The 11,819-nt window shown below is 37.4% G+C and overlaps 1 long non-coding RNA gene across 1 annotated transcript in view; it reads right to left on the minus strand.

The window, feature by feature from the left end:
- Positions 1-5,788, minus strand: part of LOC110266623 — a 16,378-nt gene extending 10,590 nt beyond the window's left edge. Inside the window, exon 1 of the long non-coding RNA XR_002354065.1 lies at positions 5,770-5,788. This is a non-coding gene — a long non-coding RNA (uncharacterized LOC110266623). The remainder of the gene's footprint in view (positions 1-5,769) is intronic.

Here is an 11,819-nt window from a genome sequence, read left to right on the forward strand (position 1 = left end):
CTTCTAAGATATCCATTCGCACCCAAGATCGTGATGAAGGTGATGATTATGTGTGACGCTCATCATCCTTCTCCCTTATGAACACGTGCCTGACAAACACTTCCGTTCTACATGAAATAAGCTAGAATGAATATCTCTTAGATCTCCTAACCGGAATCTTCGTGGCGTAAGCTAGAATGATGGCGGCATTCAAGAGAATCCGGAAAGTCTAAACCTTGTCTGTGGTATTCCGAGTAGGATTCAATGATTGAATGACTGTGACGAGCTTCAAACTCGCGATTGTTGGGCGTTAGTGATAGACGCAAAAGGAGGGTGAATCCTATTCCAGCATGATCGGGAACCGACAGATGATTGGCCGTGCTGTGACAGAGCATGTGAGCATATTTTTCACTGAGAGGAGGGGGTGTAGCCACTGACAACGGTGATGCCCTTGCATAAATCCAGCCATGGAAAGGAGTAAGACAGATTGGATGAAGATAGCAGGAAAGCAGAGGTTCAAAGGAACGAAAAGCATCTCTATTCGCTTATCTGAAATTCCTACCAATGATTTACATAAGTACCTCTATCCCTATTCTATTATTTATTATTCGAAAACACCATTATCCATTTATATCTACCTAACTGAGATTTGCAAGGTGACCATAGCTTGCTTCATACCAACAATCTCCGTGGGATTCGACCCTTACTCACGTAAGGTATTACTTGGATGACCCAGTGCACTTGCTGGTTAGTTGTATCGAAGTTGTGACAATTATGAATTAAGATCAGAGCACCAAGCTTTGGAGCCATTACCAGGGATTATTCGAACCTGGAGATCACAATTTCGTGCACCATGTGCATAAAAGTAAAACATGGAAAATTGCAAGGAAAAAATAGCAAACTATAACCAACTATCAACAAAATCAACAAGAGGCAAGCAATCAAACATAAAGGAAACATGAAACATAAAATTCATTGATCAAAACTTCAAGAAACACAAAATTGCAAATATGAACAAAGTAACTTGAACCAAAGGGAATGAAAATAAAGATAATGTAATTAAAGAGGAAATTGAGAGTACTTACAATTAAAGAAGCAAAATCCAAAATCAAAGCTTGCTATAAAATGCTACAATGGAAATTGAAATGAAACCCTAAGAGAGCAATCTACTCTACACTACTTCTACTCCTGATAATGCTTTCTATCTAATGAAAACTAAAACTACAACCTAATGACTTCATATGTGTTGAATTCCCCTTCATATAGCATCCAAAATCAGCATCCAAGCCTTCCAAAATGGACCAAAAGGCCTCAGAAAACACGCTGCACGTGTTTCATTAATGAAATCATATGTTGGGTCCTGTGCGTACGCACAGATGTGTGCGTACACACACTTGGCTGAACATTGACCTGTGCGTACGCATAGGTGCTTGTGCGGACGCACACATGGAAATTCTTTCTTGTGTGCACGCACACTTACTTGTGCGCATGCACACTTTGCTGTGTGTGGTTTTCCTTGTTTTCTTCATGTTTTCTCCCTTATACATGCTTTCTTCCACTTTTGGCTATCCATTCTTGCCTCCAAGGCCTGAAATCACTCAACGAACATGTCATGGCATCTAATGGATGGGTACTGAGAACAGATCCGGGAATCCTGAAATGAACAAAAATTTAAAGAGAAATAGTAAAGCCAATGGAAAAAGAAACACATAAACCAAGATAATAAAGTTATAATATTCAAATTAAATACATATCTCCCCTATATTCTTCATTAACTTTATAAACCCTTCCTGAAATTATACAGCATTTGTGGAATGCATCTATGCTTTCCATCAGTTTCACTTGACAAGTCTATTTCCTATAAGTTGAGATACTCATTCCATTCAAAATTCTTTTGTTTAAAAGCCAACTGTCAATTATATATTTGTGATTTTAAAAAATCCAAATATATACATATAGTTGAGAACACTATAGATCGCACAAAAAAAATTAACTAAATGCTTGACAGTAAAGCACACTCATCTGACAAGATTCCTCCAATATGCTACACAATTCAGATGATTCATTTATACAAAACAGTTCTTGAATAATTAATCTTGATCAGAATAATATATTAATACATTCAATAAAAACAACTTAGCCGAACACTCTAATATGCAAAGAGGTAAAAAAAATTAGTACCCATTCTTTAGGCGAAGCCACGAAGCAAACGCTTCAAGAACCTAAATGATAACTGATAAACCACTATTTTATGGTTTATCTTGTGCTCAATTGAGTGGTTTTTATCAACTCTTTACCCACTTATTCATACTATTTGCATGGTTTTACATTTGCCTTCCTAATTATGTGCTTTGATTGAAAACATGCTCCTTTGGCCTTAAGTTCCCTATGTTTAAATCCTCTCTTATTACCATGAGATGCCTTGATATGTGTGTTAAGTGATTTTAGAGATTACAGGGCAAGAATGGCTCAGAGGATGGAAAGGAAGCATGCAAAAGTGGAAGGAATACAAGAAGTTGGAGAAATTGCTAAGCTGTCCAGCCTGACCTCTTCGCACTCAAATAGCTATAACTTTAGCTACAGAGATCCAAACGACGCGGTTCTCATTGCGTTAGAAAGCTAACGTCTGGGGCTTCGATTTGATATATAATATGCCATAGTTGCCCTGACGATAAGCGATGTGAACGCGTGCTCCACGCGAACGCATCGCAGTGACGAAAAATCAGCGTGTTTGAATTCGCAACCAGCGAATTCTGGGCTGTTTCCGACCCAGTTTGCGGCCCAAAAAACACAGATTAGAGGCTATAAAGTGGGGAAATCCATTCATTCATAATAAAGAGGAAGGAATAATATGTTTTTGGTTGGTAACAACCTTAGAGAAATCGCGAGCAGCATGTTGAACTAAGTGAACAATTTTCTCCTTACTCCATGGATCATCTTGATGGAAGATGTCATTGTTCCTATCCCTCCAAATCCACCAAAAGGCCGCTGCAAAGAGAAACTCATTTTTGTTGAGGTTAGAACGAATCCAAGACATAAAATCCAAACTAGAGTCCTCAGCGGTCATTCCCAAATTTAAGCTAATCCAAATCTGACGAGCTTTTTGGCAAGTCCTAAAGCAGTGGTTAATATACTTACAACGAGAGTTTACTATAACTTCTAAACCATCAATCTTCCGTTCTTCAATAACTAAGAAAAAAATCACTATTGGAGCATTTATCAATAAAACTGAGTTTAAAATACCTCAGTCATGCCAACCACTTAGGGACACACACACACACACACACAAAGAATACAGGAACTTATTGCCCGCCTGCTCTTTAAGCTCAGAAATAGACAAACAAGCTGTTAAAATATTTAGAGCAATCTCCATTTGAGAGGTAAGCTCTTTTTCAAATTGACGATGCCTTTCAGGTCGAGCTGCTATCTTATAGTTTAATACTTCCTGTTTATAAAGACAAAATACATTAAAGGTATGCATGCAGAACAACCAAAGAAACTGTTAATCAACTTGCAATAATTAAAAGACTATATCACAACCATTTATATAAGAATCTACGAGCTGCATGACATTACTTGTCGAATAAAATACTATCCGACAAGGCAGTAACTTTGAAAATTATAACAACTTGTCACTTAGTAACTCAAACTTTAGGCATTTGTCTCATTAATGAAATGGTCTCCTACTTCAACAAACAAAAATGCTCAGAAGCAATTATCTGCCTAGTTTTATATTGAACAGATCTTTTATAATTGATGAGCGGATAATTTATTCCCTTTTTGGCATTGTTTTTACATAGCTTTTTGTATGTTTTGGTTACTTTTTATTATATTTTTATTATTTTTTATGCAAAAATCACATTTCTGGACTTTACTATGAGTTTGTGTGTTTTTCTATAATTTTAGGTATTTTCTGGCTGAAATTGAGGGACCTGAGCAGAAATCTGATTCAGAGGCTGAAAAAGGACTGCAGATGCTGTTGGATTCTGACCCTCCTACACTCGAAGTGGATTTTCTGGAGCTACAGAAGCCCAATTGGTGCGCTCTCAATTGCGTTGGAAAGTACACATCTTGGGCTTTCCAGCAATGCAGAGTAGTCCATACTTTACCCGAGATTTGATGGCCCAAACTGGCGTTCAAATGCTCAATAAAGACCTTTTTCTGGAGTAAAACGCCAAAACTGGCACCAGAACTGGAGTTAAACGCCCAAACTCGCACCCAAGCTGGTGTTTAACTCCAAGAATGGCCTATGCACGTGAAAGCTTCAATGCTCAGCCTAAGCATACACCAAGTGGGCCTCGGAAGTGGATTTCTGCACTTAGTTACTCATTTTCTGTAAACTTATGTTACTTGTTTAATATAAATAGCACTTTTTACTATTGTATTCAGATCTTCACATCTATGGACATTTAGTCCTTAGACAATGGAGGCTGGCCATTCGGCCATGCCTGGACCTCTTTCTCTTATGTATTTTCTACGGTGGAGTTTCTACACCTTATAGATTAAGGTGCGGAGCTTTGCTGTTCTTCATGAATTAATGCAAGTACTATTGTTTCTCTTTCAATTCACGCCTACTTCTTCTCCAAGATATACTCTCGTACTTAATTCAGTTAAGTCGGAATGAAGGAGTGACTCGTGACAATCACCCAATCTTCGTTACTCGCTTAGCCAAGATCCGCATGCCTGACAACCACAAGCGGTCTACATGATGTTCAACGTAGTCATTGGATGACAGCCGGAGTATATTCTCTTGGGTTTCTAATCAACGATTCACATCATCTCTCCTGACAACAGAGCATCTGAATCTGAGATTAGAACCTTCGTGGTAGAGGCTAGAACCATTGGCAGCATTCCTGAGATCCGGAAACTCTAAACCTTGTCTGTGGTATTCCGAGTAGGATCTGGGAAGCGATGACTGTGACGAGCTTCAAACTTACGAATGTTGGGCGCAGTGACAGTGCACAAAAGGACAAGGGTCCTATTCCGACGCTAGCGGGAACCGACAGATGATTAGTCGTACGGTAGCTGTACTTGGTATTTTTCATCCGAGACGAGAAATGCAACAGTTGATTAGCCATGCAGGGATCGTACCTGGTATTTTTCATCCGAGAGGATCATACATCTTTCCATGGAAAGGAGCATGCATGGTTGGAAGAAGACAATAGGAAAGCAGAGGTTCAGAAGCAACAAAGCATCTCCAAACGCTTATCTGAAATTCCCACCAATGAATCACATAAGTATCTCTATCTTATTTTCTATTTTATTTATCTTTTAATTATCAAAACCTCATAACCATTTGAATTCGCCTGATTGAGATTTACAAGATGACCACAGCTTGCTTCAAGCTTACAATCTCCGTGGGATCGACCCTTACTCACGTAAGGTATTACTTGGACGACCTAGCGCACTTCCTGGTTAGTTGTGCGGAGTTGTGAAAAGTGTGTTCACAATTTCGTGCACCAATAATCACAAAATTTAATATTTTCAAAATATTTTTAAGCTAATAAGGCATTCTGGTTAGATTTTTGAGTGAAAAAATCTAAGAGCAATTATAGAAGATCTAACTGGAATTGTGATGATCCTATGCCTTTAGTAATACTGATATTATATATCTAAGAGCTATTATACAGAGAGGTTAATCTAACATTAGAAAATTTTAACAAAAGCCTAGAAAACAAGGAAATTAGATTCTTAATTTTATAGTAAGCAAAAGCAAACAACAATTGATATTAAATTAGGAATTTAAAAACCCTAAATTTCAGAAAAGAAGTGAACAGAAGAAAGGAAGACCTAATGTGGCGCTGGCGGATCAGGACCTGGCATGGTGGATTGACTTGGCCATACTGGGATTGAAGATGAGAGTCTAGAGGTGGCGCTTGAGGAAGTTCTCGACGGTGAGAGCAAGGACGTAATCACAAAAGTGAAGAGATTTGTCGAAGCTCGCTAAAGCAGCAACAATGTTGCTTGCGGCGGCGAGGTGATAAACGAAGCAGCAAGGGAGATGAGCGGCGATGGCTAACCTTTAGATCAAAGTCAGAACAAGATCGTAGAAGCTCATTGAAGGCAGCAGCGAGGAGATGAACGATGGCAGTGAACGGCGAGGAGATTCTAGTCGGAGGAGAACGCCACTGAGGAGATCCTTGGTGGAGAAAGTTGTCGCTGGAGCAGATCGCGCCAGAGTAGATCCCAGTGGTAGGCGTCGTTATCTTACAGAAATAGTGTATGTGGCAGCGCGTTAGTTCTTCAATTAGGGTTGGAATCAGATAGTGTGTGGGTATTTTTAAATCATGGCCCCAGATAAGGGTGGTTTTAAACCGCCATAATCGTCGAACTTATTACGGCAATAACAGATTATGCCATTATATCCGAATATTATGGCAGATTTATAAAACCGCCATTTTATTAATGCCATTTTAAACCCTTTTTTTGTAATGTCAGAGTCTTGGCCGTGACCCTAAGCACCTTGTTTTCCAGTATTACCACCGGATCCAATAATGCCACAGACCCTTTAACTGGGTGAACCTTTTTAGATTGTGACTTAGCTTTGCTAGAGTCCCCAGATAGAGGTGTCCAAGATTCTTAAGCAAACTCTTTTTGCTTTTGACCACGACTTTAACCGCTCAATCTCAAGCTTTTCACTTGACACCTTCACGCCACAAGCACATGGTTAGGGACAGCTTGTTTGAGCCGCTTAGGCCTGGATTTTATTCATTTGGGCCCTCCTATCCATTAATGCTCAAAGCCTTGGGTCCTTTTACCATTGCCTTTTGGTTTAAAGGGTTACTGGCTTTTTCACTTTGCCCTCCTTTTCCTGCATTTTTGGGCAGTAATGGATTTTTCTACTTTTTATTTTTTTTCTTTTTGCCAATTTTTCTTTCTTTTTCGCATGCTTTTATTTTTTTTCTTTTGCAACATGCTTTTTTTTCTTTTTCTTTTTGCTACTTTCTCTTGCTTCAAGAATCAATTTTATTGATTTTTCAGATTAGCAATAATACTTTTCCTTTTTCCTTATTCTTTCAAGAGCCAACATTCTAAAATTTCAACTTCAAATATGCACTGTTTAATCATATATTCAGAAAACAAAAGCACTACTACCACATCAACATAATTAAACTATTCTTATTTTAAACTTGAAATTCATGTATCTCTCAATTCTTTAATAAAAATTTTCTTTTAAGCATGGTGAGAGATATATGGAACATCTTACAACTTTAAGACATCAATGCTAATGATCATGCAACTAGAACAATAGAACAGACAAAACATAACAGAAAACAGAAAAATAATAAAGGAAATGAGGTAAAAGAGAACAAGTCCACCTTTAATGGTGGCGTCTAGTGCTCCTCCTTGAGGATCCAATCTGATGCTTGATTTCTTCTATGTCATCCCTTTACCATTATTGTTCTTCCCTCATAGCCCTTTGGTCTTCCCTTATGGCTCTTTGATCTTCTCTTATTTCATTGAGGATGGTAGCATGCCCATGATGCTCCATCCTCAATTGCTCAATGTTAGTGCTCAATTCTCCAAGAGAAGTGTGCCATTGATCCCAATAGCTTTGGGAGGAAATACATCCCTTGAGGCATCTCAGGGATCTCATACTGAGGCAGCTGCACAGGCTCTTGTGTATGCTCTCTGGTTTGCTCCATCCTCTTCTTAGTGATGGGCTTGTCCTCCCCAATAGAGACATCTCCATTTATGACAATTCCAGCTGAATTGCACAGATGACAGATGAGGTGTGGGAATGCCAACCTTCCATTGGTGTGAGGCTTCTCAGTTACCTTATACAATTCTTCAGGAATCACCTCATGTACTTCTACCTCACTTCCAATCATGTTGCAATGAATCATGATGGATCTGTCCACAGTCACTTCTGACCAATTATTAGTGGGGATGATAGAACGTTGGATGAATTCCAACCATCTTCTACCTATGAGCTTTAGGTCAACCCTTCTTAGTTGAATGGGGTTGCCATGGGAATCCCTTTTCGACTGTGCTCTTTCTACACAGATGTCAGAGAGCACTTAATCTAATCTTTGATCAAAGTTGACTCTCCTAGTATAAGGATGAGGATCTCCTTGCATTGGAGGCAAGTTGAACGCCAACCTCACACTTTCCGGGCTGAAATCTAAGATTCTTCCTCGGACCATGGTGATCCAATTCCTTGGATTTGGGTTCACACTAGTGTCATGGTTTTTGGAAACCCATGCATTAGCATAGAACTCTTGCACCATGAGAATCCCAACATCCTGAATGGGAGTGGTTAGGATATGCATAAAAGAGCCTTGACTTGGGAATGAGGATCCAAGGAATCCTATGGTTGCCATAACCACAACTATGGTAATTATGATGAGTCAATCTTGCCTAGTTAACCCTTTACATCGACGAGTAAGTCAAGCAAGCATAATTGACCTTAATCCATAAGACTTAGCTAACTCACAAAACTACTTCATAAGAAGCTAGCGTCACTGGAAACAAGAGTCAACTAACTACCCAGGAATTACCACTAAATGTCAGACATTATGACTCTAGTATCCTAGGAACTCAAACCACAAGCCAAGGTGGGAAAAACTACTCAAATTCTAAGGATGGCATTTTCATAAACACCTTGTGTGCATAAAAGTAAAACATGGAAAATTGCAAGGAAAAAATAGCAAACTATAACCAACTATCAACAAAATCAACAAGAGGCAAGCAATCAAACATAAAGGAAATATGAAACATAAAATTCATTGATCAAAACTTCAAGAAACACAAAATTGCAAATATGAACAAAGTAACTTGAACCAAAGGGAATGAAAATAAAGATAATGTAATTAAAGAGGAAATTGAGAGTACTTACAATTAAAGAAGCAAAATCCAAAATCAAAGCTTGCTATAAAATGCTACAATGGAAATTGAAATGAAACCCTAAGAGAGCAATCTACTCTACACTACTTCTACTCCTAATAATGCTTTCTATCTAATGAAAACTAAAACTACAACCTAATGACTTCATATGTGTTGAATTCCCCTTCATATAGCATCCAAAATCAACATCCAGGCCTTCCTAAATGGACCAAAAGGCCTCAGAAAACACGCTGCACGTGTTTCATTAATGAAATCATATGTTGGGTCCTGTGCGTACGCACAGGTGTGTGCGTACACACACTTGGCTGAACATTGACCTGTGCGTACGCATAGGTGCTTGTGCGGACGCACACATGGAAATTCTTTCTTGTGTGCACGCACACTTACTTGTGCGCATGCACACTTTGCTGTGTGTAGTTTTCCTTGTTTTCTTCATGTTTTCTCCCTTGTACATGCTTTCTTCCACTTTTGGCTATCCATTCTTGCCTCCAAGGCCTGAAATCACTCAACGAACATGTCATGGCATCAAATGGAATAAAAGTAGAATTAAATTGCTCATTTCAAGCACAAAATTGTATGTTTTCACATTTAGGGTCAAATTGTGGACAAAACACAAAAGTATGCTATTTTGGTGCTTAAGTGTGAGTTCATATGCTAGAATCCATCCAAATTGAGTCAAAATATATCATCAAATATGGACTCATCAATTCTCCCACACTTAAACAATAGCATGTCCTCATGCTAAGCCAACAAGGAGAATGATCAAAAAGGGGTAATCAACTTATTAAATGCAGCTACCTAAATGCATGCAAGTATGTATATACTATCTATACCTATATATTTATCTATAGTATCCTATCGATTTGGTGAAAACAAATAATCAAATTCCCAAGCAAGTCTATAGACAAATATGGCCAAGTAAAGAAATAATCCAATGCAATAAAAAATCTAAAGAATTGATTTAACTCATTAAAATGAAGCAACTTGCAAGAATACATGATAAGAAAGGTGGAGACATAGAATTGAGTAATTGAACCTTCACTAGGTGTGTGTATACACTCTAATCACTCGGTGTCTAAGGGTCAATTCACTCAAGTCTCCTCTAATCATGTTTTCAAAGATTTGCTTTTTATCTAACAATCAACAACAAGTGATGCATGAATGCAATTATCATGAGGACTTATTAGGGTTGTAATGTAGCTAGGGTAAATGTGGGATAGATATGGCTAAGTGGACTAATTCAATTGAATCCTTGATTAGTTTAAGTATCTAACTCAACCTATATTAACCAAATCACAAAAATGCATTCTAACCACCCATTACTTCTTTTCAAACACATTCATGCCTTAGTTTCTATTCAAAACACATATGCATTCTTTATTCATTTTTTTTCTTTTTTTCTTTTTCTATGACAAATGCATATGGTTAAAGTAAATTGACACATGAATGTGCACCCATTTTTTTCAAATTTTTCAATAATTACCCAAAACAGAATTTTTTCTACCAGTGCTTCCCAAAATTTCCCTCACACTTAAATGACACACACATCTCAATCTAAGCTAATAAAAGATGCAATTCAAGGTAATTCATGGTTTTTTGCTTAGGATTATGATGTGCTAATAATTAGAATAAAGGGGATTAAAGAGCTCAAAAGGGGTTAACAAGGGTAGAGGCAAGGGTAAGGCTATATGGGTGAGTGAGTTTAATTCAAAGATTGCCTCAATCATGCTAAATGCATTCAAACATCAACTATTGAGAATAAAGAATCAAGCAAAACCAAGATTACAATCATAGAAGAGATATATCACACAATGAACAAAATTAGTGGTTAGAATATGTAACCACTCATCAAGGCTCAAAAACTCACATGGTATTTTGTTCTATCTGTCTTCTATGTTCCATAAAAATCATTCAAGCAAGTTTGAAAACAATTTTCTCAATCAATTCAATAGAATGCCCTATAACAAAATTCTTGGAAAATCCTTGTTGTTTTTCACCAAAAGTTATTTCCTATATGTATGTATGATGTGATGGATGCAATTTCAAAAACTTCTCTAGTTCTATTCATAATTTTCAACATTGCAAAAAAAATTAACATGAACAATTAGGACAAAATTGAACTAGGTGCTATACTGTTCACGTCATCCAATCACAACTTCTATCTATAAAATATATACTATGCAAAAGCAAAAAATGCCAAATGCAACAACTAGAAATATGCTATACTATTCACATCATCCAGTCACAACTTCTATCTATAAAAATTATACTAAGAAAAAGATGCAAAAATGCAACATGCAATAACTAGAAATAAACTATAAATAAGCTAAGATATATATATATATATATATATATATGTATATGTATATACTAAAAGAAAAATGCAATGCAACAATCAAAAACACTTCAAATATCTACAAGAAACATAATAAAAGAAAACAAAATAAACTGCAAAGTGTTTAGAAAAGAAAGTTTACACCCCAAAATGACGAATCCTCCCCCACACTCAAGCATTGCATGGTCCTCCGTGCACGAACACGATTCGGGGAGAATGTCTCTAAGTTCCTCCACCTTCGGTTGGTGGATGCGAGGGCTTGGGTTGTGTGGGTTCACATAATTATTTCCATGTCTGCACTTTATTGCTTCCCTTTATATTTTAGCCATTTACATTTCTGTCATTTATAATTCTGCAAATCACAATCTATCTGTTCTGCTTGACTAATTCATCAATTGATTAAAACTGCTCAAATTTGCCAATCTCTGTCGATACGATCCCACTCCACTATGGGTTATTACTTGACGATAATTTTGGTGCGCTTTCCAAAAGAACTAATTCACCATTTTTGAATGGGGGTGTGAATTGGACTCATCAAGTTTTATGGCACCGTTGCCGGGGATTAATTGTGATTAACAAACTACCGGTTGGTTGATTATCTAGATTAGACATTTTTTTTTCGTTTTTGTCATTTACTTTATTTTTTTATTTCTCTTTT

The sequence above is a fragment of the Arachis ipaensis genome, chromosome B09 (genome assembly GCF_000816755.2).
Source record: "Arachis ipaensis cultivar K30076 chromosome B09, Araip1.1, whole genome shotgun sequence".
Classification (NCBI taxonomy): Eukaryota; Viridiplantae; Streptophyta; class Magnoliopsida; order Fabales; family Fabaceae; genus Arachis; species Arachis ipaensis.